We start from the raw sequence: 26,694 nt of genomic DNA, 5'->3' as shown, positions 1-26,694 counted from the left end.
GCATAATAAACTTCTGTCTAGTTTCTTTGCAGTGTGGTGGCACATACTTCTAATCCCTGTGACTCAGGAGGCTGAAGCAGAAGGATTACAAGTGCAAGACCAACCTCAACACCTTAGAGAGGCCCTAAGGACTTAGGGATATTGCTTAGGGGTTAAGCAACCTGGGTTCAATCTCTGATACAAAAAAAAAAAAAAAAATCTGTCCACCTTAAATTTTTTACTCTCCTTCCATTTTATTTATCTGAGTAATTATACATTTTTTCTCATAGTTAATATCAGCTCTGGATCTACATTCCCAGTCCTTAATTTCATCCCAAATTCTAATATCTTATTTCTAATTCTGTCCTGAGCTCCTCAATCTGTACATCACAGTGTTATCTTAACATGTTCCACACTGAATTTGTCTTCTTGACTCCAACCTGTTTCTCCTGTTTTAAATCACGTTCCAATTCATGGAAACACCATCCTCATGTAAAACCTAGGCTTAAGCTCTGATTCTTCTTTCTCTTTGCTTCTCGGTTAAAGCAGATGCCATGTCCAATAAAATCATTCTCTTCCTTTCTGTTCACACGACCACTATCATCAAGTGCAGGATCTCATTCTCTACTGTCTTTTCACTGTCACAACCTAATTGACACCCAATCCTCAGTCTCTCTCTCCTATAATTCATTTTAACAACGTTGCTAAAGTATTACTGAGGCATACATCTGATCGTGTCTCCTCTCCTCATGATTTTTAAAACATATTTCTTATTTTTAATTGACACAGTAATTGTACATATTTATGGGGTGCAGTGTGACATTTCAGTATATGTAAACAATGTGTAATGATCAGATCAATGTAATTGGCATATCCATCACCTCTGACATTTATCATTTCTTTGTGTTGGGAACATTCAAAATCCTTTTGACTAGCTATTCTAAAATATGCAATTAATTGTTAGTGACTCTCTTTTGATAATAAAATTGTCAAAACCTCTTAGATCATCTTTCTAGGCACTGAAAAACCCAGGGCCAATCCTGCTCTTTCAGTCTTGGTTTGTGTTTCTCCATTTTTGCATGCCATACAACACATAGTTGCATTTATAAGAATACAGCCCCTCATATCCAATATCCTGGATTATTTTCCATTTCTTACATAATTCATCTGTCTTGAATATTCTTCTTTTCTCTGGATTTCCAATCCTACCTAAGGCAGCACTGCCCAATAGAGTTTTCTGTCATGATGAATATACTCTATATTTGTGGCTTTTCTGAGATTGAATTATAGCTAGTACAAACGAGGGACTGAATTATTAGTTTTATTTAAGTTTAATTAACTTGAAATAGTTACACGTGGCTAGTGGCGATTGCATGGCACAACACAGTTACAGAACTGCTAAATCACTCAAGCTGCTAAATTTCTTTGAAATTCCACTTGCTGTTTTACCTCGTTACTGCTTTCTAATACCTTTAGCAGCAGCAGCTTCCTCGCCACAGCCACCAACACTATTGCTGCTGCTGCTACTTCTTTTTCTTTTTTGAAAATTTCAGTTATTGCTCGGTCTAACTTTCTTTTCCCCCTAGATTACAATTTTCTTGAAGGCAAAAACCAGAGATGGCTCCATAACTTTTCATAAGGCACAACTCAGGGACAGCAATCTGAATTAGCATGGCCGCAAAAATAGCTCTTTAAGAGGTTTACATTACCTTTTGCAAATCTAGAACAATAATACCAATATGCCATAAATATATTTTTATTAACATTTTCTACAAAAATCAAGAAAATAAATGTCAACCATTCTTATAAGATTAAAAGCATCTCAAAGACAGACTTTACTGGGAGAAATAGTGGAGATAAATGGAGACCATACCACAAAAAGTAACATACAGCTTGGATTTATTCCCTTTGCTTCCCTGTGCTTAGGATAGATTGCTGTACACTCTAGGCATCAAAAATATATCTGTTGAATAAAGAAGTTCTTAGTGAAACCTGTAAAACGAGACTATAATTTAGACCTACTTGGGAAGAGTTCCTTCAGTGGTGTTGGAAATCACCTCAAACTAGGTGCTCCCAATGGAGCCTTGGCAGGTGAGTTGGAAGTGCGGGAACCCAGGCTGTTGCAATCAACTTAATGGGATGGATTATGTGCTCCGATTGGCCAGCAAACAGACATTAATGACCAGTTAGCAACTGTGTTCAGGTCAATTAATTTATATTTGTATTTTGCAAACTAAAAGTTGCCCTGTTAGATTATTGATTCTTTGTTCCTGTATTCAATTTGTTTTTAATTGCACCATTGCTGGGCCAAGCCCTCCCTCCTGGCAAACTGGCAATAAATCTGCCACCATCTCAACAATCAACAATAAATGTGTCTCTTCATGTCATTATTAATATGTCTCTTGGATTGGTTCATTACCACGGTTAACAGTTTATAAGAGCTGGATGGCGTACTGCCAGGAGGATTCCTTTTCCCAAAGGCTATTTTGTCATGATGGGGTTGATGTTCTCAGGCCAGAATGTATCTGAGAGAAGGTGTCTAGGATTCAATGTAATATTGCCTGGATGCAAGCTACCTAATCTTCTTTTTATCATAAACAGCTTTAGAAGAAGATATTGTTGAAATACAGGTTTTATCCTCTCCCAATTCTTCTTCTTTTTTCTCACTTGTCTTTCCCTTTTTAAAGTCTTAATTCCTTCTTAATTTCTGTTCAGATAGATTCTTCCCCTTCAAAGACAACAGAACAGCTACTTGGGTGATCTACAGTCACCAGGCAAGTGAGCCATGCATCCTCTGAGAGTTGGAGTTTTATTATGGGATTTTTGTTAGTTGAAAGCAGAGGGGAATTCCTTTTGCTTGATGTATGAATGGTGATTAATAAAGCTACAGATATACAGCCCTCAAGATTCCACCTAAATTGTGGTTAGTACTGGGAAAGAATAAGCTTTATAGAGATAATCATGAACTGTGTAATTGTTACTGGATCTTTTTAGTTATTAGAATTTTTTAAGGGGGGAGAACAGATTGTAAATAAATTTATAGGCTGGTAGAAGAGATCCTCTGTGTTCCAGAAATGTCAAAGGGTAAATTTAAATGGAACTAAGTTTTGTCTGAAAACCCCTCTGTGGCCTGGGATCTGATCTCAGTGTGGAATGTGTATCATCTCCAAAGCACAAATTGTTTGAGGACAAAAATGTCTGATCTTTAGTGACAAAGTTAATGTTAATTTTTTTTTTTTTTTTTTTTACCCAGGATAGAGATTTTGTACTCAATTTATTATTAGCAAAACATCCACAGTCCTTGGCACATAGCTCTCCAAAAAGTTAACACTGAGGTTGTTCAATAGAGATGTGTGTGTGGGGGGGAGTTTGATGCTGGATTATACTCTTGATAAAGAGTGTAAAGAGCCCAAGAATGCAGAGCAGGGAGGGTTGGGATTGGAAGATATAGCAAGGAAGGAGGAGAGTAATGAGATGGAAGAAGATCTTCAAGATGCCTGCAGAAAGCCGCAGAGCTACAAATGGAGGATGAGACTGAAAATGAATAGGGCCAAGAAAGGAGGAGAATGTTAACAGGAAGGAAAAGAAAAGACAGGGGCAGTTAGCACATGGCCTGCTGTTCCCTGGTCACCTCCCTGGATGGAGGAAGAGAAACTATTCCCCCATCAAGAGACAAAGAAGACATCTTTGAGCCAAAAAAGAAATAAACACTGAGTCTTTATCAAAGCTTTCTACAGAGGTTTTATTTTCCTTAGGAACCACCCTTCCATCTTAGCATCAATATGACCTTATGTTATGAAAAAAAAAAGTAGAGACCTTTGCATTAGCACATGTTTTAGGGTCCACTACTACATCCTAAATGGAATCTCTTTATTTGGAATTAATTCCCCTTATCTGACATTACATCAAAAATAAAATAAGATTCAAACCTCTTTCTCGGTTTTAAAAGGAAAAAAAGAAAAAAGCTCTGACCACAGCACACACATCCCCAAGTGCCCACTTTAAACACCCCATCCATGTGAGTGTTGAATGACAAGCCCTGAGCCCTGACCATGGCTAATCCAAAGCACCAACAACTATTAACAGAATCAGAGAAGGCAAAATAGCTACTTGAGGAATAAAGCTTCCCAGTCCTTGGTTCTGCAACAGCAGGGTAGAAAGTGAGGGGACAAGAAAATCAAAGTCCCTTTAAAAAAAATTATCACACATAGAGGCAAAATGTCCCCACAGCAGGAAAGAAAGTGGAAAACACACCAAATCAATCACCTTAAAAATAAGGCTTAAAATCTTCTACTGCATAAGATGTAGGTAGGGAGGGAAGAATGGCCCCAACAGCTTGAAAATGTTTTATTAAACTGCATGCTGACTGCCACAGCACATACAGGAAAATGCAATTAAGGTCAGACCATTAAAAAGACGCCCAAGGATAGCTCTGAGAAAGACCAGGGGGCAATCAGCAGGAGCCCAGGCAACTTTCAAAGGAAACTCACTTTGAAAAAGTGCCAGGCAGGAGGTAGAAGCACCTCACACCCAAAAGCCCTGCAGTGAGATGCTGCCAGAAGAGGTAGCCATGGAAGCTGTGAGAAGGGAGAAGAGTCTGAGGTGAGAAGGTCCTCTGATGGGATGTGAGTGGGCTCTGGTCAGCATCAGAAGTCTGCTTCTGTGCATTTCAGCTGCATTGGCTTTGACTCCTGTTTTGGCTAATATGTCCCCAATGAATACACATTTGGGAGTTTATAATATGTCAAATCCAAAGGTGCTTCACCATCATACAGGGCACAGTTCGCTGAGTCAGGCAGTCTTAGTTGTCTCTGAGACAAAGGCCCACCATGCACCTCCACCCGTTTCTATCTGGGTGATGCCTGCTGACTGTGAATTGGTGGATGTGGAGCTGACAAGGTGGCTGCTCAGTGAAGGGACCAATGAATGGCTTGTTTTCCCATTATAAGATTCAGAACAGAGGGTCAATGTGCCATTCAGATGTCATCCTGTTCCTGGTCTTCACCAATGTGTCCAGATGGTCATGGGGGCCTAAGGTCATGGTGGCCATGTTATAGTTGGGACCTTGGTTATCTTCCAAACAGCCATGTGAAAATGGCTTAGTGTCCAGCCAGGTGCTCTTGGGAGGTAGTGGAAACTTTAAAAGGTGGGACCTAGTGTAAGGTTTTGGGTCACTGGGGTATGTCCTCAAAGGGGATTGAGGAATCCCATTCTTCTCATTTTATTCTTACCTTCTGGTAATGAGGTGGGCAGCTTTTGCTCTGCTACATGATTCCTCTACAGTGTGTTGTTTAGACACAGGCCAAGAACAACAAGGTCACTGGGTCACAACTGGACCTCTAAAACCGTGGGCCAAAATAACACTTTATAAGTTGATTATTTCAGGTGTATTTCAGATGTTTGTTTTATTGACTGAAAAGTGAGGATCCCAGATCATTCCCTCTCTCTGACCTTCATGGTATCTCAGTGTCCCACTTCTGGCTGCCTAGTGCAGGGTCCTGCTTTTATCAATATCTGAACATGCTCTTTGAGCTCAGGCTTTCAAAGTTCCAAAATCCTAGCAATGAATGACTCTGTCATACCATACTGTAACCTCAGTGATACTTGTGTGACTTCCCCTCCAACATAAAAACTTCACAAAGATGGTGACAAAGTCATTACCTCCATGGAGACCAAAATGTTTACCCCACTGGGCATGGTGGCACACACCTGTGGTACCAGTGGCTAGGGAGGAGGAGGAGGTAGGAGGAGGAAGTAGGAGGACCAGGAGTTCAAAGCCAACCTCAGCAATTTATTGAGGCACTTATCAACTAAGTGAGAACCTGTGTCTAAATAAAATACAAAATAGGGTTGGGGATGTGGCTCAGTGGTTGAGTGCTCCAGAGTTCAATCCCCAGTACCCCTCCCCCTGCAAAGGAATGGTTAACCTCCAATGTATTCCTAGGATTAACATGTATTAGATGCACAAAAATGCTTATTAAATCAGCCTGGCAAGTATTCAATACATGTTTAGTTATAAATGGGATGAAAATATTATTTAAAAATGGAAACAAATTGATTTAGACACATATATACCTGGAAAAATAATGTAGAATCACCTATTATATAGCTGGTACTGTAAAGTGTTGCTGGTGTTACCTTAGAATCTTTTCTTACTAAACTGTGAGCCAATTCTATTTTTTGTTTTCTTTTAATTGACACATAATTATTCTACATATTTTTGGTGTACAGTAATACTTCAATATATACGTAGTGATTAAATCAAGATGATTAGTAATTCATCATCTCATATACTCACCACCTTTGCTTTAAAGGAAAAGTATTCAAAACCCTTTCTAGTTGTTTTGAAATATATAATACATTATTGATAACTATTGTCACCCTCCAATGCAGTAAAACAGCAGAACTTATTTCTCCTCTCTACCCATACCATTGCACCAGTGGTCTCTCCATTCACTCCTCTCTTCCTAAGACCCTGGCAACCATTATTCTACTCTCAACTTGTATGAGAGATAACTTTTTACAATTCTACACATGAGTGAGATCATACAGTTTTTGTCTTTCCATGTCTGGCTTATTTCACTTAACATAATTCTTGATTCAGGAGTGGTAAAGACATACTCTTGTGCTAATTCCAGTACTCCCAATTCTTTCTTCCATCCAGCAAGCCAGCCACCAGCATTTACAATCCCACCCACACTGCTCATTGCATTTTGCTAGAGATGATGTGCTAATCACCAGGGTTTTCAGTGCTCAGGTTTTAGGATATCCATCCATTTTTCATCCTTTTCACTTTCTGCTGCAGAAGTCTGTGGGTACACTGGCAGGAAAGTTCTGCCAGAATGAACAGATTCTTTTAAGGTTTAGCAGAAACATCAACTATCAAGTCCTTATTGTGGCTGTAGCAAGAGTGGTTTTATAGACTTCTCTAACTTTAGGAAGGGGAACCAATATCTGGATATTATGCAATGTGTAACATGCTCCCATTGCTCTCAAAAACTATTGCCTTGCAGTGATTTTCTGTCTTATGTGAGTAAATGGTCCCCAGGCTCCAGCCACTGCGGATAAAAAGAAATGAGCCAGGTTGGGAGGGCTTTGCTTTTTATTCATGCCTTGCTTATTTACACAAGGATTCTGTTTACCTGTTCTTCCCTACTTTATCACTCTCTACAGTTACCTGTTCCCCTCTCTTCTCCTACCAGTTTCTTTATCCTTCTCCCTCTAAATGGGCAATGCTCAACTTTTACAGCAAGGAAGGCCTTTTTGGAAGGCCTGAGGGCCAGCCTACTTTGCCAAAGCATTTGCATATATTTACATTTAGTTGGCCTGTAAACATGATGATTATGCAAAGTTCTGCTGTTAGTAGTGAAAATAATCTGTTTGGATTCAGGAACAACTTTCAAGTTCCTTACAACACAACTAGGTAGAAGGGCTGTAATGATTGCTTTTCCAGAGTGGAATACCTGAGCTTGATTTATGGTAATGAGTAATGGGCCCAGGTGTCAGAGGGATAGCTCCAAGTTAGAAAGTCATCCAGCTGGGCTTCTGCCTTGCTGGCTCTCACATCTCCCCAAGTGTCACCTTGCACATAGTTAGGTGAAAAGTTGGGATGCTGCTTCTCAGTTTTGATAGCATGCCCTCTGGCAAGCTACTGGAGCTTTCTCCTCAGTGAATCAGTTTCCTAGGTACCTCAGCTCTCTTTTAGTAAATTCAGCACATCTCTTTGCTAAAACAGGGCTCAGACCACCAGCTAGGCTTCTCTTTCCTTCTATGTTGAAAAGGTACTCTTTCCAGCAATGGAGTGTCCTGAAGTGGCATCATTTTGCCAGCATCCTCTAAATGCAAGGGTCCAGAGCTCCCTTTGTAGAAAATAATCACACAGTTAGGAGATGTGTTGTGAGTCAAAATATCTAGAAAATGACTCCAATATTCATTGCTTGTGCTAACTTAGAACAAAGAATAACTTTCCAATATCTATTTCATACTGTATAAGATGAAGGTGTAGTGGTCTCTGAAATTCATTCCTGGTCTGAAGTTCTAGATTTTTATTCTTGAGAGTAGACATTTTCTTGTACATTATTTTTCAACAAGTGGAAAGATAATAAACATTGCATTTATAAATATATAAGTATATATGATATGAAGATTAATTTCACAGTTTATCCACTATCTCATTTGTTTATTCACCAAATGTTTATTAATATCTATTATGTGGCCAGGTGTGGTGGCACACATCTGTAATCCCCGTGACTTGTGAGGCTGAGGAAGAAGGATCACAAGTTTGAGGCCAGCCTCAGCAACTTAGCAAGACTATAAGCAACCTAGTGAGACACTGTCTCAAAGCAAAAAAATAGTACTGGGGATGTGGCTCAGTGGCTAAGCACCCCTGGGTTCAATCCCTGGTACCAAAAAACAAAAAAAAGTACTATATGAAAATATATTCATTGAGAATTCATTGATCATCATCCCTGCATTAGGCTCTTTACTACATACCAAGGGTAACCTAAAGAACCATCAGTCTTCCTTCATAGGATTTTTTCTAAACCTTCTCACACTGTATGTTAAGCACTTGGAGGACAGATTGGTTGTGTCCACCCAAGCCCCTGAAGTGTGCCATATGGATGATAGCTCGAAATAATGTTTCCTTAATAGAATTAAATTGAATCCCACTATAATGTTTGCCCTTATTTTTATATTTTTAATGGGAAGCAAGGAGATTGGCAAAGGAGAAGGTAATCACAATTATTGAGTTTTCTTTTTCATTAAGAGTGAAAAACACTTTTATGTTCAGAAATGCTGTTGCAGATGAATGACTAAACTATTAGCACAGCTTTACCCTAAACATCCTAAGAAAATTCTGGGCAGTTCTATTCCAACTGGATACCCAGACACTTCTTAAGAAATCAATTAAATTAGCTATTTATTTATGCTGTTAGAAACTGTGGGGTGTATGAAGAAAAGTCCAAGGAGATTTTCATTCTTGAGAGGGGATAAATCAAATATTCAAAAAAACAATTAAGAAAATTTCTTCAACTGAAAAACAAGTCAAATACACTATGAAATGCCTATGTCTATTTGCTTTCCAGAGGCTGATTTGATAATTTCTCTTGAGTGTCTTCGGGATACCTCAAGTCAACACCTCCAGAACTGAGCTCAAATCTGGATTATACCCAGTGTTCCTTTCCCAGTGATTAGAAACTCAATGTATCTAGGAACATGAGTCAGAAGCATGAGCATTTTCCTGGACATCAACATTCCTTTTAGTCCCTTTAGCCAATCACAGTCTTCTCAGCCTGCCATAACAGAACACCACAGGATGGGTGGCTTAAACAGCATTAATTTTCTCACTGTCTGGAGGCTGGTAGTCCATGATGAAGATCCTGGCAGTTTCTGGTGAAAGCATGTTCTCTGGCCTTGTCATCAATGCCTGCTTTCTGAGTCTTCACATGGCCTTTTCTCTGTGCATGCAGAAACAGAGATCTGTGGGGTTCCTTCCTCCTCATAGAAAAACACTATTCCTATAAAATTAGGGAACTTATGCTATGACCACATTTGACCTCCATTACCTCCTCTAAGGCTCCATCTCTAAATACCATCACATTAGGGGTTAGGGCTTCCATATATGAATTTTGGGCAACACAATTCACTCCATAACAGATACCATGTAAAGTAAATCAAATGTTTGACAGCTCAAGATCTTAGCGGCTTAATGCAATTAAGCTCTACTGCTTGTTCATATGATGGAACCATAGGTGCAGAGAACAAAGGGACAGACAGGCTCCATGCGGTCATTCAGAAATGAATGTTCAAGGAGGCTCTGCCATCTTCAAAACATGATGACATGGTAACAATATCAACTTTGGTCATAGACAGCAAGCAGGCCAATTGAAAGTAGATAAAGCCTGAAGAAAAAAGGCAGTGATTTTTTTGGAGGGAAGAGATTTTGTTTGCTTCTTTGTTTTATTATGGGCCAGGTTTCTAGCCGAAGGAGCAGGCTACTACATTCCTTTGATTTAACTCCCCAACAGTCTGGAACATAGTCCAGCTATATGCACAAGAAGAAAAGACTAAGGGAATAAGGATTGAACCCAGGGGCAAATAACCACTGAGCCACATCCCCAGTTTTTTATATATATATATATATATATATATATATATATATATATATATATATAAATTATTATTATTATTTTTGATAAAAGTTCTCACTAAGTTGCTAGACCCTTGCTAGGTTGCTGAGGCTGGCTTTGAACTCGAGATTCTCCTGTCACACCATTCTAAGCCACTGGGATTACCTTCATGTGTCACCAAGATTACCTTCATGTAGCCAGCAAAATTAAGATTTTGGTGAATAATTTGTCTATTGCTGTCATACTAAATACTATTTTTTAAAAATATTTCACAAATCTTTAAAAATTTCCCATATCTTTCTAACTTTACTACTCAACAGTCTGGTATAGGAAACAATTGTCACTCATGTGAATTACTTCAAAACCTATTTAAAGTTTTTTGTTGTTGTTTTTTTTAGTGAAACAGTTTGCTAATTTAACCATTTCCAAGTGTACAATTTCATGTCATTAAGTATATTCACTGTATTGGGCAACCATCCCCACTATTCATCCCTAGAACTTTCCCATCATCTCAACCTCTATACCCATTAAACAATAACTCCCCACCTTTTCCTTGTTCCATCCCCTATTAATGACTTCACATCTTAGCAACCTCGAATTACCCCTGCAAACAGGTTGGTATCCTTAAAAAGTCTAACGATTTAACCATGTTGCATGTGCACCCCCTCCCTACACACAGAAAGAACTTTGTCTAGAACTTATTGCTTCTAGTAAGACTATGATAGCCTTATGATGGCCTTCACTTCATCAGAGCTGTGACTCACAGCTGGCTCTCTGGCTGATACAAAGGAAACAGCCCCTACATATTTTGCTCTCTTATCAGCCCAAATAGTCCTTTTTCAGAGCATAATGATTCTTAAGTCCTCTCCTTCTTCAATGTCTATATGTTGTTGTTTCCCTTCAATGTTTTTCCAACTCCATTCATCTAGTTAACTATTAATATTTTTCAAAAGCCGATTCTGATAGGCTTCCCTCTTTATTTTTCAAAGTACTTGTTCTATTATTGCCTATATTTTCCGAGTTTTTGGCCAAACGTCTCTCTGTACTGGACTCAACTTTCATAAATTCAGAGGCTGAGCTGTTTATGTTCCTTGTGTTGTTCCTAGGACCAAACCTATCACCTAGTGTTATTAGACACTTGATGAATAAATAATGACAGAACAGATGAATGCTAACAGCACCGGCAAGGGTTGCAATCAGAGCTATACAGAAGATGGCTTGGAAGAAAAGAATATGAAAACAACAGTAAAAATAGCCTAAAAGAAAGAGAACTAGGCTCCCATCTGAGTGAAGTAGGGTCGTAATTAGTTTGTCATTGTATTATTTATTCATTGGGCATCAAGTCCATTTAATATGTCACCTATAAAATATCTTACTGATAATGGAATAGTAGAATATCATTGATGAAAATAGTGTCTTAATTTTAGAACATGCTTTTCTTTAAAAGAAAGGTCAAGAAAAACCAATATGAATGGTAAACACTGGATAAGAAATTCCATATGATAGCATACTTGTTATTACTTTTCCCTTAATAAGGTATTGCTGACATTTCTACTATGTCCTTGAGAGCTTTAACAAGAAAATGAACCTGAGTATGAGCCACAGAGTAATGCATTGTAATTCACAAGTATAAAAGTCAGACTAGAACATGGTCACTTAAACTCTCAGGTAAGTTGTTTTTCTCACTCTCTCAGTCCTGGTAATGAAGTTAACATACTGGTTCTTCTCTAGAAGTGCTAACCTCCTCTCTTACCTAACACATGTCTAAAATTTAAAAAGACTGACAATACTGTCTTGATGGATAGATCCGTAATATTGACCAAATCTATTTAAGATCTTTTTTTAAAAATTTTTATTTTTTTTTACTCATACACGACAGTAGAATGCAATTTGATATATAATACATACATGGAAAGTACATACATCAATCATATTGTCTATTCTATTCTGCTGCCCTTCCTATCCTCCCTACTCCTCCCCTCCTCTCCCATCCTTTTCTATTTAAGATCTTAAGAAATGTTTTAACAAAGTATCTTCATTCTAAAAAATAGATCCTGAAGGAATAATTAGATGCTGATGTTAAATTGGGAGAAAAATCCCAGGGCAGAGAAAGTGGGGGCAGAGAGAAAGAAGAAGAGGATGAGAAGCAACACACAGTGATACCTTCCTGATGCTGCAGAGCAACAGTGGACCACGAGGAGACTCAGCAGGCAACTTGGCAAGCATTTCTTCTCAGCCATGCAGGAAGTCTACAAACAGGCTGTAAAGAAAGAGTGTGCCTTGAAACCATCCATTGTCAGGAAGGATGTAGAGAAAATTTGTTGACCTTGTTCCCTCATTACATCCCATGTCTTCCTTTGGTGTAAGTTTTCTGCATAGATTGTGACTGCTTTAGACTTAACAGGGACAGTACATGGCCCATGCCGCAACCATTATTGAAGCCAGATTACATGCCCTGAAGTATTGCATTTCATCTGAGCTTGGACATAGCAAAGGATGATTTCATCTGAGGGCTCCGCTGATCACTTCAGATGATGGAATTACAAGGTCAAGCACAGAACTGTCCAGTTTCAGTGGCAGAGGACACTAAACAAACAGTCACAGGTTCAGGAGTCAGGGAAACCAGATGAGTTTAAGGACCTACGTACGATAAGTGTGATACACAATAGTTTGGAATATTGGCATATTTAATATAGTTAGCTTTAAAATTCTAACCTTCTTTCTTACCTACCAGATGGCTCAAATTTAAAAAGACTGACAATACTGTTTTGGTGATAATGTATCAACTGAAATATTCAAACATTGCTGCTGGGAATTGGCTCAACTATCTTAGAAAACTCTTGGATTATTTCTATTAAATCTAAAGTCTACACCTGTTTCACATCTCCAAATTTAACTTCCATGTATTTTCTCAAGAAAAATTAGTATATGTATATTTATCAGAAGATATAAATAAAAATGTTTATGGTAGCTTTATTTAAAATAGCCCCAAACTGGAAACCAGCTAAAGTCCATCATAAAAGAATAGGAATAAATAGATTAAGGGACATGCATAATGGAAAACAGTGACAAAGAACACCAGTTATCAAACACATAATAACATAATAACATGGAATAATAGAAAATGTATTAAGTTGAGTGAAAGAAGACAGAGTACTTTTTATATGATACTGTTTATATGAAATTCAAGAGGGTCAGAAATTGGGGTAATCTCTTGGGAAAATATTAAATAGCAAAGGACAAAATGGAAGCTTCTAGAATGATGGAATGTTTTTATATCTTAATCCATGTGATAGTTAGGTGAGTGAATACCCATGTAGAAGTTCATCTTATTGCACATTTAAAATCTGCCTCTTTTTCAGCATGCAATTTTGGCGTTCATTTACACACAGACAAACAAAAACCTAAAACACTCCCTAAGATTTTATGAAGTAAATATTAAGGTTGTCATGGAAACATGTGAATGAAAGCATCACTGTTTTGGGATTTGTCCATTGAGCTATTATGTTTAGGAATCATGGAATCAGTTTCCCCTCTATGGAATCTGTAGAAACTACAAGAACGGAACTGGTTTTCAATTACTAGAAAAGAGACCCGTCATTGTCTCCTCCCATCTCTAAGCCCTGACAGTTGCAATTAAAATAATTGATTATCAAACACAGAACAAATGTTTAGGCCAAACACAAGCTGCCAACTGAATTCCATAGATTGCTAAACAATATGTGATTTTTTACACCAAGAAAAACGATGAGGGGGGAAAAAACTCACAAAGAAACCATAGAAAGATAACATAGCTTCCAGTCCAGCAGTAAAGATCAAAATTCAAGTCCATCCAGTGACGAGAGAAAAATCTCAGGGAGAATAACAATGAACAGAGGGGAAAGGCATCCTCAAAAGAGGAGTCAAACAACAAAGACAAGCAAAGAAAGAAGGCCTATTACAAAAGAGCCAAACATGAAAAGAGGAGAGAGAAGCGTGGAAATCTATAAAAAGGCCACTGAAAAAGCGAAATGCACCAAAAAAAGGGAAGGACTTGAGATGAAAAATAAAAATAAAAAAAGATTAAAAGGAAGGGGTGAAATAGCAGAGAGAGAGGAACTAACCAATTGCTCTAAGGAAATACACAGCTTTGCTAGAAAATTGATGTTTTCGCAGCGGCAGGAGGCTGGCGCCATCCTCTTTGTTGGCCTTGGCTAGCCATTCCTGACAACTCAGTAACCATACAGGACCCCAATGGAGAGGAAGCCCCAAGAAGACAATGAACGTGCTTTTCGGATTTCATGGTCCTCGAAGGAATACTAGGGTGCCAGGAAGACAGCTCTCTCTCTGGCCAAGGTAGCATGTTTGGGTTTGCAGGCTATTGTGTCTTTGTCTTCTGTGGATCCTGTTTGAAAGCATTAATCAGTTTTAATCGACATGAGGAAAATATCTTCCTTCAGTGGACCAAGTGAAGGATTTGGAGTTGGAAACCTGGGTTTGATATCTAGTTCTTTTGCTTATTGTGTACCCTTAGGCATCTCAATTTCTCTGAGCCTCAATTTCCTCAACTCTAAATTAGAAATAATCTCTGGCAATCATGCCAAGGAGATAATATTCAACAAACATTTCTTTCACAGTAAAGTACTACATAAAATTTAGCAATTATTATCATCAGTTTTTGTTATTGTAGGTTGTTGCAGACCTTGGGTCCATTGCTAATAAAGTTAAAGGAGAAGAGCACATATGTTCTGATTGGATGTGTTGGGCTTAATGTTTGCTTCACTAGGAAAAGGTTGCCTCTGTCTCAGAGTGGTAAAACCCCCGAGACAGTGTGCATAAACCCAACTTTATTGAGAAGTGTGACTACCTAGGAAACATGAAATATCCTGGGCGCTAAGCTTCATTTCTCCTAAAAAACTTGAAATGACTCTTTCATTGCCCATAGCTGTGCCTATCCAGTGCATTTGGAAGAACTGAAATGTTAAAAATAACAACAAAACCCAGAGTTGATTAATTATTGCAGAAGCCGTTTTGCGGGGGTGGGGGGGAAGTAAAAAGTTGTTGTCCTATTATATTTCTGGAAAAAAATATGAGAATTTTATTGCTTCTACAAATTGCTCCCTGGAAAGTACTTTCATTTTCTAATTGTTCATAAATTTACTGACAGGTGGTTACACAGTAGGTATAACATCGTTATTTTCATTTTATTATATACACTGTTTTAACGAGAAAATCTGGAAGGGCTGGATATCATATATCATCTGATGTACCCTGAAAATGTGTGGGTGGGCAGGCACAGCCCAAGGCTGCTACTTTCCCAAGAATGCCTAGGTCTGGCTTCCTTCACATAGGGTCAATCTGGACAGCTGTGCCTGGTTGGAATACATTAAGATGATGACAGTAAAAATAAATTGCTTTCCTATGGTTACTTTTTTGCTTAAAAAATAAGATTCAAGAATCTCTTTCACTTGTCCTGAAAGATCTGTCAGAATTGTTCCTTACTAGGGACAGAACAAATTTTGTACAGGTACACTAAATACTTGATATTTGATGACCACTAGAGGTCATTACTAGTGGTCACTTGATGACCTCTAGTTGAATTGCTCTTTTCAGACATTTAGACTTTTAATTCTGAAATTAAGACAGTTAGTCTAGGAATTATTTTAACATAATTTAGCCATATCTTCAGTTCTTAGCATTCCCTCTAGATCATAATAGATACTCAGGAAATATTTGCAATGTACTGTCCCAACAATTATTTATCATTTATTTGCAGAGCTTAATATATTAATTAATAAAACTATCCTGTCATGGAAAACATAACTATGTGATTTACCTAAAGACAACTACAGGCAAATGAGTTCATTCACCAGGTTTAAGTGCTTATGAGAATTGAGGAGGGGGAAAGAGCATGTTTAATTGGCTTCTAAATCCACTCCTACAGAAATTGCTCATATCAAGGTTACTATTAGCATCCAAGTGACTGATATTATTTCTTCTTATAATTAATCTCTCAATACACTTTAAAGCTATTTGTTGTTCTTTCCCCATGGAAATATTCTCTTTCCTTGTTTCTATAACTCCATGCACTCCACAGTCTGTGTACATCTCCCCACTACTTCTCATTCTCTTTCAATTATAGTTTTTCCTATGTTCAACCTTGGATGATAGGTGTCTTCAAAATTTCAACCATGACTTCCCCTGCTTTCTATATGCACTTGTTCACGTTGACCTCCTCAGTCCAAGCCCTAGTCATCACTACAACAGCCTGGACACATTTCCTGAGCTCCTGAGCAGTTGTCTACTAGTCACAACACCTGAGTATCCTACAAGTGGCTTTGACCCAACATGTCCAAAGTGAATCTCTTAGTTCTCCATACCTACTCTTGGGCTCTTTCTTTTCTGTTCTCTATTATCAAACAAACCACTATTAGAATTTCCAGGTTTAGCAATGAAAACAACAACAAAAACAAAACAACAGAGTATCCAAGGAATTTGAATTTTCTAGATTCAGTATTTAAATCCAAATTTAATTAAAGCTGCTATTTTTTAGCTTGGAACCAAATAATCTAGCCAGTCACCAAAGCCAAAAGCCGGTAAGCCAACTTAGACCCTTCTGTCTCTTTTTTCCTATAAGCACAATATGTTTTTTAAGTCTTCTACTTTTAATAACCTGAATACTTTCCTTTATATGCAAAATTATGGCTTTAATACAAGTCTTAGGCTTCTCATCTGGACTCCTCATCTGTGCCTCCTGGGTTTTTGTTGTTGTTTGCCTTTTGTTTTCTGATGATTTTTCTTCTGCTTCACCTTCCTTTTGTCTGTGTGGCACAAGATAGCAAGTGACCTTTGAATGTCAGGTTATGTAATACGGAAAGTGACTCACAACAGTGCACTGCCAGAGGATTTGCACAGAGTGGTGGCATGCTTGTGCTGGGAGGGCTGTGGCCACGCCTGCCAATGTCTTTCATGATGCCTAATTTTCTTGGGTCTTAGGAGTTTTGCAGGCCCTGACTAACATGAAATGTTATGAATAGAGCTGTTAGAGCTAGCTTCTCTGCATGTCGACCTCATCTCTGTGGTAGCATTTGTTGTACTGTATTTTATTTTTATGATTAAATGCCTGTTACCACTTAAATTTTTAGGAAACTGAATTTCTCCTATGAGTAACGCTCCAGGCCACATGTAGTCCCACTCTTCAAGGTGCACACTGCACTTGGTATAAATAAAATAAATAACCATTAATAGATAAAACACCTCAGGTAATATTAATAGATGCTTGAAGAGAGTACAGTGGGATGTAGAGGAGAAAGTTGTCATGCCTCTGTGGGGACAACTGGAAACATTTTATAAAAGTCTATAAGATTCTGGAAGGATGATTAGGAGCAAACCCAACTGGCAAGGGAGAGTGGGGTTTGCAGGCATGCATCTGTGAGCAGCACAGCCTATTCAAGATTCTCTGGGAGTGGGAAGGACTGGAACACAGAAGGGCAGATAAAGGTGGGCAAAAAGGAAAAAGTAAGATACTATGAGAAACTAAATATGAAGATAAGAAATTTGGAGACCAGCAAAAGATTTTAAACTGGGAGAAAAATGTGATTAATGTGACTAGATTTTGATTTAAAAAATACACATATCTTAATATGAATGCAGATAATGTGCACAAAGGATGAGGGAAGGAGCTGGTAAAAATATGAAAAATCAGCTTATCTATATGAATAGGCCTTCCTCTTGGACATAGTGATTCAATCGGGGCATCTTGACGTGGCTAAATAAATGGCTCTACCATAATAAGAAGCAGAAGCAGTTCTAGAATTCAAGCAAACTGTTCATTGCTCTTTGGTATAGATTGAAAAAAAATTAAAATGTACTTACTACTCAAGCTGCCTGGGTTTTGGACTATATACGCTTTCAGATTTATTCTTTTGCTGAAAATACCTCTTGAATATAGAACATTTTAAAAAGAAGTTTCTAAATATATATATGTGTGTATATATATGCACACACATATGTATGACTTTTTTTAAATGACCTTTTTTGCAATATAGTCAAATGATGAAACACCACACCTGCCAACACTGAAAGGCTATAAATAGAGAATGAAATATAAATCTAGAGAGAAAAACATGCAGATCCATTATATATCTATTGCAATTAGAAGAGTATTTTGGTTACAGACTAGAGGGAAATGCTTATTAAATTGCTTCAAAAACTTAGGAACAGGAGATATAAGATAGATAATGGCCTAGAGCTCTATATATCTATTGAAGGAATTCTTATGGAGATGATGTGAATTATCTAATAGTTCTAACATCCCAAATAAACCGATTGGATTTACTAAACTGTAGGTATAATGTAAAGTGCCCTCTAAGGGAGAAAGAAAAGAATAATTCAAACCAAATAGTACATTAATCCCTCAGAGAGCATCGAGTCAGAGAAGGCTCCTGCACGTACAATAAACAGTAATAGGGGGAACCCAATCAGAGCTGATGTTTGTAAACCCAGAGAAGAAAATTTTGGTGAAAATAAGTCAGTGCTTGGAGATGGAGGTGGAGCTTGCATTAGGCCTTGTATCAAGGGTAATATTTGGAAAAGTCAAGGCAAATAGGAAAAAGAGAATTACAAAGAATATTTTGATGTAGTCTGGAAATTTTGGGCTTGATATGATATAAAATAGGGCAAAATTGACAAATTTATAAGCAGGTATATGGTAAAGAAAAGCAGTATTTACAAAAGATTAGATTGCCCCAGGTATGAGCAGAGTTGAGGGAGGAAAAGACAGGAAGCAAGAAGGCATCATGGGAATGGTGGCAGTAACCTGGAAAGGAATGATGAGAGAAAGAGAAACAGGTTAGAAAGAAGACAAGAATTGGAAATGAATGGAATTGAAGATTATTCAGATAAGAAGAAAAGTATGATTTTCCTATTTGCAAACTGTGAGAAAGAATGTTTTTCAAACTCTACTTGAAACATACAGGAATGTGAGAAGCATGTTTCTGTAAACATGTGCATTAAGTCTGAAATTATTCAAAACAACCAATACTAATACTGATCACACTGCCTTGCCATTTCCTTCCCATGGAAATGACAATAATGGCTCTTGCCCATGATTCCTCCTTATTCCCTCTGACTCCTGACCAACATTGGTGCTTTCCCATGAAGCACAGCATGGCATGCCTCCCCCTGTTTCTAGTAATCTATGAGTATAATGACCTTCTCTTTTGTGACAGTCTTTCCTATGTCTGCATGTCTTACATTATCCGATTAAAACAAATCCCCAGAATCTGGTTAAAGCAACATATGGCTCAGTTTAAGTTTACAACACAGCATGTTTATGAAACCTAACTGGTCAGAACATAAATACCTATGAGAATTATATACAACAAAATGAAGCCTCCACTTGATACTTGGACTACACAAACACCATCTTAAATATGATCAACTAACTCACATTTCCTGCATTAATGATGTTCTTATTGCATATAAAAATAGAAGGTAATTCTAAAGATACTTTCAGAAATTAGTAATATAGTACAGAGAAATAAGCACTCCTTTTAGTTAAGCCAACAAAAATATCTTTTCAAAATGTCAGAAACATCTAAAAATGATTTTTTTTTTGCTTAATTTTTTTTCATCATTGGACCCAGGTGCAGCCCTGAGGTCACCATATTCTTTAGTTTATGACATGTCAACTTTTGTCTGTGGAAGTTTGTTCCAGTTAAAGTCAAACAGTTAAGAAAGCTGGAAAAAATATTGATTGCAAATGTTAAAAAGGGAGTTAATATTATGATTCTGTAAGTAAGCTATAATTATTGATTTAAAGAAAATAAAAGCACTAGTAGATTAAGGAAATAAGAAATCAATACATATTTCAAATAAAGATATAAGAATTATTAATCCAATATATTTGCAAAATAATATAATTTATTTAATTATGAATATACTACACATTAAAATGTCACTTTCCAATTACTATGTTGGCATTTAAAAAATAGAACATTTAGTAGTGGGAAGCTGTAGTTAGAAAAGACATTGCCATTCATTTTTGGCATGGCATAAGTTATTTGAGAAAGCAATTTGCAGTATATACCCAGGGCCTTTGAAATGTTCTGATCTCTGAAGCCAGTGATGATAATCTGCTAAATTTTTATAAGGAACAATTAAAATTTAGCATTTCACATATAAAAAATGTTCTTCACATTGTTGTTTATGACACTAAAAAATAATAATAAATCCTGTTCTAGTTTGGAAAGAAATGGTGGCTAACTGTACTGCCACTAAAATTGCAAAGAACATTTGGTAAGATGAAAGAATGTGTATGTTACAATGATAAGTTAAAAGAGCAGGACACAAATTGTGTGTGTGTATGTATTCTCATAGTTGAGAGAGCAAATACCACCAGCACCTGTTAGAATAGCTAAAACTAAAAAGACTGTTGAAATAAAGTATAAATGACAGGCAAAGTAATTGTGATTCTTGCAGGTAGGAGTGAAAAACAGCAATGATTTTTAAAACATTTGGTAGTTTTTACTAAATCTCAACATGCATTGCTATCATGATTCAGCAATTATATGCCTTGGTATTTACATAAGACAAATGAAAACATATGTCCACAAAGAGACTTGTACAATATGTTTATAACAAATTCATTCATTAAAGCCAAAAAGAGAGGAAACAACCCGGTATACATGAAGGCATTGGTAAAATAAATTGTTATATATTCATAAAATGAAATACTATTCAGCAAAATAATTAAAACATGACTGTGTAAGCATTGCAAAGAATTTTAGAAACATTATCGTAATTTATAAAACTTGATACAATGGATATATACTATATAAAACCATATACATAAAGCTTAAAATTAGGCAAAATGAATATATGGCGATAGAAATCAAAATGCTAGCTGCTTCTGAAGGAAAGTTTTAAGAGACTGCTCTAAGGAAATATTCTTTCTGGTTTTGGGTATTGGTTTATTGAGTACATAAATACTTCAAATATCATCAAATTATACACTTAACATCTGTGGTATGTAAATTTTATTTCAAGAAAAAAAGTCCAAATGAATTAAGAAGTGGGTTAAACACTTAAATGTTAAAAAAATGAAAACAACCTCATATGAAGTTAGGTATAATTCATGTACATATACATAAATTTTTAGCATATATTTATCCATAGGTTTTGGGAAATTTATTTTTTAAACCAAGATAAGCATCCTGAAACTAATTTAGCAACAAAATATATTTATTTTAACTCTGCTTATTCAAAACTACTATAATAAGATAAAAATTTTACCAAAATTTCAGTAGAGTAGCAATATGAGGAAATATATTTAAAAGTAGAAAACAGGTGGCACACACCTGTAGTTCCAATGATTTGGGAGGCTGAGGTGGAAGGATTGTTCCACCTCAAGTTCAAGGCCAGCCTTAGCAAATGAATAAGATCATGTCTACAAACAAAACAAAACAAAAAAACAAAAACAAAAAATATTCTAGTGATTGGTGACTTAACTCAGTAACTCAGTGGCTTTAATTCCCAGTACCTGAATAAATACATAAGTAAAATCAGAAGATATAATATTTTTAAATGCTATGTGGAATGTATCATGAAATATTTGTTAAAAACATGTCAAATTAGTAACTCTTTTGTTGTATTTACTGTAAACAATCAAAACTTTGAAAAGTTTTTAGAAGGCTATTGAATTGTATGTAAGTTTTGTCTATATATTCAGATTACTAATAAAGCACATAGTTGGAAATGAAAATTTGGCAGTCATACTGACCTGGCTGTAAACGTGTTTTCTGCCTGAATGAGTCCCTTCTGTAAATGTTCCTAGGAGAGAGAATCAGCATGGTTGTGCCACATGAAGAATTAGGCAGTATCTTGTTAAGTCTTCAGACATCCTTGTTCTAGTACCTTTTTTCAGAGCAAGTGACAGAGTAGTTGAATGCGGAGAATCAGGGAGGAGATTGAAATTTGCAGAACTACAATCAAATCATTATCTGCCATTTATGATTTAAGCATTTCCTTTGCATTCATTAACTCATTAGACCTTCACAAGCCTGTGACATAGAAGAGCAGGCAATACTATTTCCAGGCTAAAGATGATAAAATTTATATTCATAAAAGTAAAGTAATTTTTGTAAGGTCAGATATCTTTTAAGTTATGGAACTGAGACTTGAACTAAGGTCTGTCTTTCTCTAGTAGCTATATTACTTTCAGTATTTCATCCTCGTTCTACTATGACATAAGGTAGCCTCAAAAGAGTCTCTTCCTAAATGGTTCCATGATATTTATCCTGAATGTATATTTTTTTCTATTCTTGCTGTTTGTTTCCCCACCTTCAGCAAGGCTAGGTAATCACTTTCTCTCTCTTTGATATGTGAAGTGTATATCTCCCCTGTCATATCCGCCTCTCAGTTGTCACTTAGCCAAACTATGCAAATTTGATCATCTCCACATCTCCATGTAAGTCATTGCCTTCAGCATAGCTGTTGTTCAAAGCTGGATTCATTCCAACTCTTCAGATGGGCAGGGAGGAGTTTCTTCACCAGAGAACATAAAGAAGCATGATGGCTCAGCCTTTTCCATACATCTACCGCATACCTAACTAATGATGTTCTTGCCATATTGTAAAAAAAAAAAAAAAAAAAAAAAATCAAGATGTCAGATCTATTCCCTGGGTGCCTTCATGACAAGTGATAGAGTTATTCAGTAACCAGGATTATACCAGATCTGGGTTCTGAACACAATGACAGAAGAACCTAAGGGAATAAATTTTGACTTAAAGGTGGTCCTTGTCTATTCAGAAAATATGTGCAAACATACCAAAATGTTTTTTGCTGCAAACAACAAAACACGCAATGGTTAAAGTTTGAAGGGCAATCAGTAATATCTCTTTGTACTGCTCAAGTTCAGAACAGCCTAAGAGATATAAATGGAGAAAATAGAGATAAAAATTGCACCTTTATTTCTGATAAGAATAAAAAAAGTGGACTATGGTTTATATCTTCAGGCATATGGGCTTTCCAATATTGAATGTCAGAATCAGATACCCATACCTCTGGTCACAAGAAGAGCTAGGAGAGTTCAGGCACCCAAGGGAGGCTGGTTTCTGCCATCATGCAGCACAGGTCCAAGGTTTGTTCATGGACCACGAGCAAGAAAGGGGTTTATGCATGTTGCTTTTCCATCCAAGATCACTCATCAAATTAAGATATTTCTCCTCTCCTAATGATGAGGGATGTAAATGAAGCTAGAGCAGAGTGGGAGTTGTAACACAGTAAATGAAGATGATGAGAAAAGCCCATAGTATTGCTTGATAGTTTTTCTCAAGTAAAAAAAAAAAAAAAAAGATAGCAGCAATATTTCCTACCAACACCAATTAAAAGGGGTTTTAAAATGAAGATACTACTTCAAATTTAGGAGAAGGGTGGAAGTCAGGACTGCAATTATAGTTCTGAGACTTAGATTCTTTCTTGTTTTCTAAGCATGTGCGTTGAACCATAAGAATAAGATAGTAGCAGCTGTTTCAGGCAAACATGTGGACATGATAATATTTAGGAGAATAATAAATGAAAGGGAGACTTTCTCCCATGCCTCTTTTTCTTAGGGAGAGAAAGCATCTTCACTTATCTACCATGCTAATTAAAATTTGATGATCTGTCTATATCCCACCTTCAAGGCAGCCTCAGAAAAATGAGTCCCTGGTGTTTGAGCTCTTTAGAAGAAACTGGCCTCTGTTGTCTAGAAAGAAGATTGCTATTGGTGGTGGGAATAGCTATTGAAGAGAGAAGTGATAATATCTGCTGTGATTATATATGAAAGTTTTTCAAAAACATCTACATGAATGAAATAGCTCGCTATAGCAAACTATAGACCAGAACCTCTAATAATGTCATACATTTTTTAGTTCTCCTTATTCTGTCCAAAATAAAATGAAGTAAAAGAAGACTTTAACTTAAATATTATTGTCATACCTAAGCCCAAATTTCAAGAGTTTTTACTTTGTGAATAGGGTCATCAATTGAACAGATACATGGTATATTAGTTATGGACCTTGATGACTATTTAGTCCTGTTTATTCATCTCTGAAGATGTCCAACCCAGTTCTTAGAGAGTGAAATAGCTGTTTTCCACTATCACCCAATTTGTTAGTGAGGATTCACTAAGCCCATACACTCAGGATCAGAACCCAAGATTCTAAGTAAACTTTATCTGCAAGCTAAGACCTTCCTACTCTTTTACTGCATACACGATCTTCTGTAAACAAGCTTAATTTCAGAAAGGAACATTTTCCAAAAGATCACAGTGGTATAAGATATGTGCAATTGTATTTGGCCATCCAACATTATTTTTTTTTACTGGGAGAAAGAAACACAGCATAAGGTAGTCCTTTTGGATCATTTTGGGATCTAGAATGGTGACAAGCAATAATTTAGAGGTCCCCCTTCTTGGAAATAGTTGAGTACACTGTGAATATCTAAATTCCTCAGTCTAAAACTATGGGATCAGTTCATTTTTCAAATAAGATAGAGCTCTTCTGCCATTGCATAACGAAAATTGGAATAGATATGAAAAGTCTTAAAGGACACTTAATTTATTTCTAATCTGCTTTCTCTTACCCCTTGTTCTTGAGGCAAAAACAAAAAAAAACAAAACAACAACAACAAAAAAAACCCCCAAAACTCATAAAGAATAAAAACATATTCAAATGCTGATAAGGCTTAGGAATGATTGATGGCTTATTTAAAAAGTCCTCTTTGAAGCAAATAAATTGGGGGGAAAAAGACTCATTTTTTTCTCAATACATTTTGTCATGATTTTTTTCCTTTCTAAAATGGAGCTATATTTAGAGATAAAAGACAAGAATTCATAATGCCTGCCTTGCCCAGCAGAGAAATTTGACAGAAAATAAAATTTGTTGACCAAACTCTTACTGTCAGACATAACTTAATGTATTACTTGATAAAATCAACTTCAAGGAAGATCTCAGATTGTGCTGTCAACAAAATTGATTTTATCAAACAAGATAATCTTTGCCATCAACAAGCAGTACTTTCTTAAAACTTAACATTTTTTCTTTCTTTTTTTTTCTTTTTGTTTTTTTTTTGGAGTGGGTGCTTTCTTTTTTTCGAGTCACTCTATTCCACTGCCCTTGGAAGCCCCAGGAAGTTTGCCAGAGGATGAGGATCCTGAGTCATCCTTTAGAATCTCTCCAAACAAAAGCCATACAGCAGAATGTTGAACCTAAGCAAGTAGCCTTCAGACCATATTCACATTTAAGGGAAAGACAGCTGAAATGGTAAATGTATAAAGTTAGAAGTTGAAAACAGAGCCCTAGGATATAGGTTGCCCATTGTTTGAAGCCATAAAGTGCATATAAAACCAGTTTTTACATGCACAATTGGACATATGCTTTCACAATGCCTGATTGGATATGCAAATCAGTGTTGTGCATACCTATTTACCTGTTTGCTAAATTCATATGTTAGGGTCTATGTAATGACTTTTATTTATTTATTTATTTTAGTAAAATCAGTTTAAATTTTCTGAGGATAAATGAGGCTTTGGAAAATTGTATTGCCTTATGATCTAGATTGAAACAAACCTCTCTAAAGTCTTTCAATGAATGGATTTTTAATAATTAAGTGAAATGCAGGGTTAAAACAATTATCTGAGCTATTCAAGGTAAATAGAGAACCATGAAGATATTTTTCATGATTCTGGTATTTTTTTGGTAGAAGAAAGGGCCTGGGTCGCTAGTTGACATAGCTTTGAACTTCATTTATTTAGTCCAGTCCTGGACATAGGAACATTGGGCAGTCTCAGCCTCTCCTTAGAACACATCCTAGAATAGAGAAGGAGATCCTTGGCAGTCCGGTGATAATATGTCCAAGCAAATGAGCTTTCCATATGGTGCATCCTGACATGTATTTATTCCACTTTTCCTAGAAATAAAATAGTGAATGCGATGATACACTAAATTAAGGTTACAGAACTTTGAGTGGAAAAGAAAAAGCTCTGAATAATCTTCTTGACACTGCATTCAACCCCTTCAGGACCCAAGGTGATAAAGCACTGTAGATTTATTTTAATGTGTAAGAACCTGCTCTGTTCCCCTGGGAGATGGTAAAGAAGACACTGGGAAGCTCAGGGATAGTTTATATTTATCAGGTAAAATGCTGTCTGCTCACTAATAAGCTTCATAAATATTTTTCTCTTCTCCTGAAAAGAACCCAAAAAAAATCCAATTTTGCAATGTTAAAAAAAAAAAGAACCAATTTTCAAAGGTTTTAATATCTTGGTAGAAAAATGTAGTTGAGTTACTATCTGCTTTCTTGGCAAAGCTATTTGAATATCATTTATGTAATCTGGCTTCCTCGAAGACATACCATCAACTAGCCAAGCATTTCCGCACAAAGAAAGATGACTCTATGAAGCTCATATTACCCATTTATATATTTCTTATTTCTGTGGTTGTTAAACCTAGAAAAATAACCAGATTTTTTTCCCACTGAATTTGAAGCTGTTGTTCCTGTGAGTCTTATCTGGGTGAAAATCTCAAGCCTATGAGATACATTCAATTGTCCCTTTAATGATGTG

The 26,694-nt window shown here is 36.6% G+C and overlaps 1 protein-coding gene across 4 annotated transcripts in view; it reads left to right on the top strand.

The window, feature by feature from the left end:
- Positions 1 to 26,694, top strand: part of Opcml (opioid binding protein/cell adhesion molecule like) — a 524,845-nt gene that overhangs the window by 295,428 nt on the left and 202,723 nt on the right. The window lies entirely within an intron of this gene.

This window comes from Urocitellus parryii, chromosome 4 (assembly GCF_045843805.1).
Source record: "Urocitellus parryii isolate mUroPar1 chromosome 4, mUroPar1.hap1, whole genome shotgun sequence".
Classification (NCBI taxonomy): Eukaryota; Metazoa; Chordata; class Mammalia; order Rodentia; family Sciuridae; genus Urocitellus; species Urocitellus parryii.
This window is presented reverse-complemented; position numbering and strand designations above follow the sequence as displayed.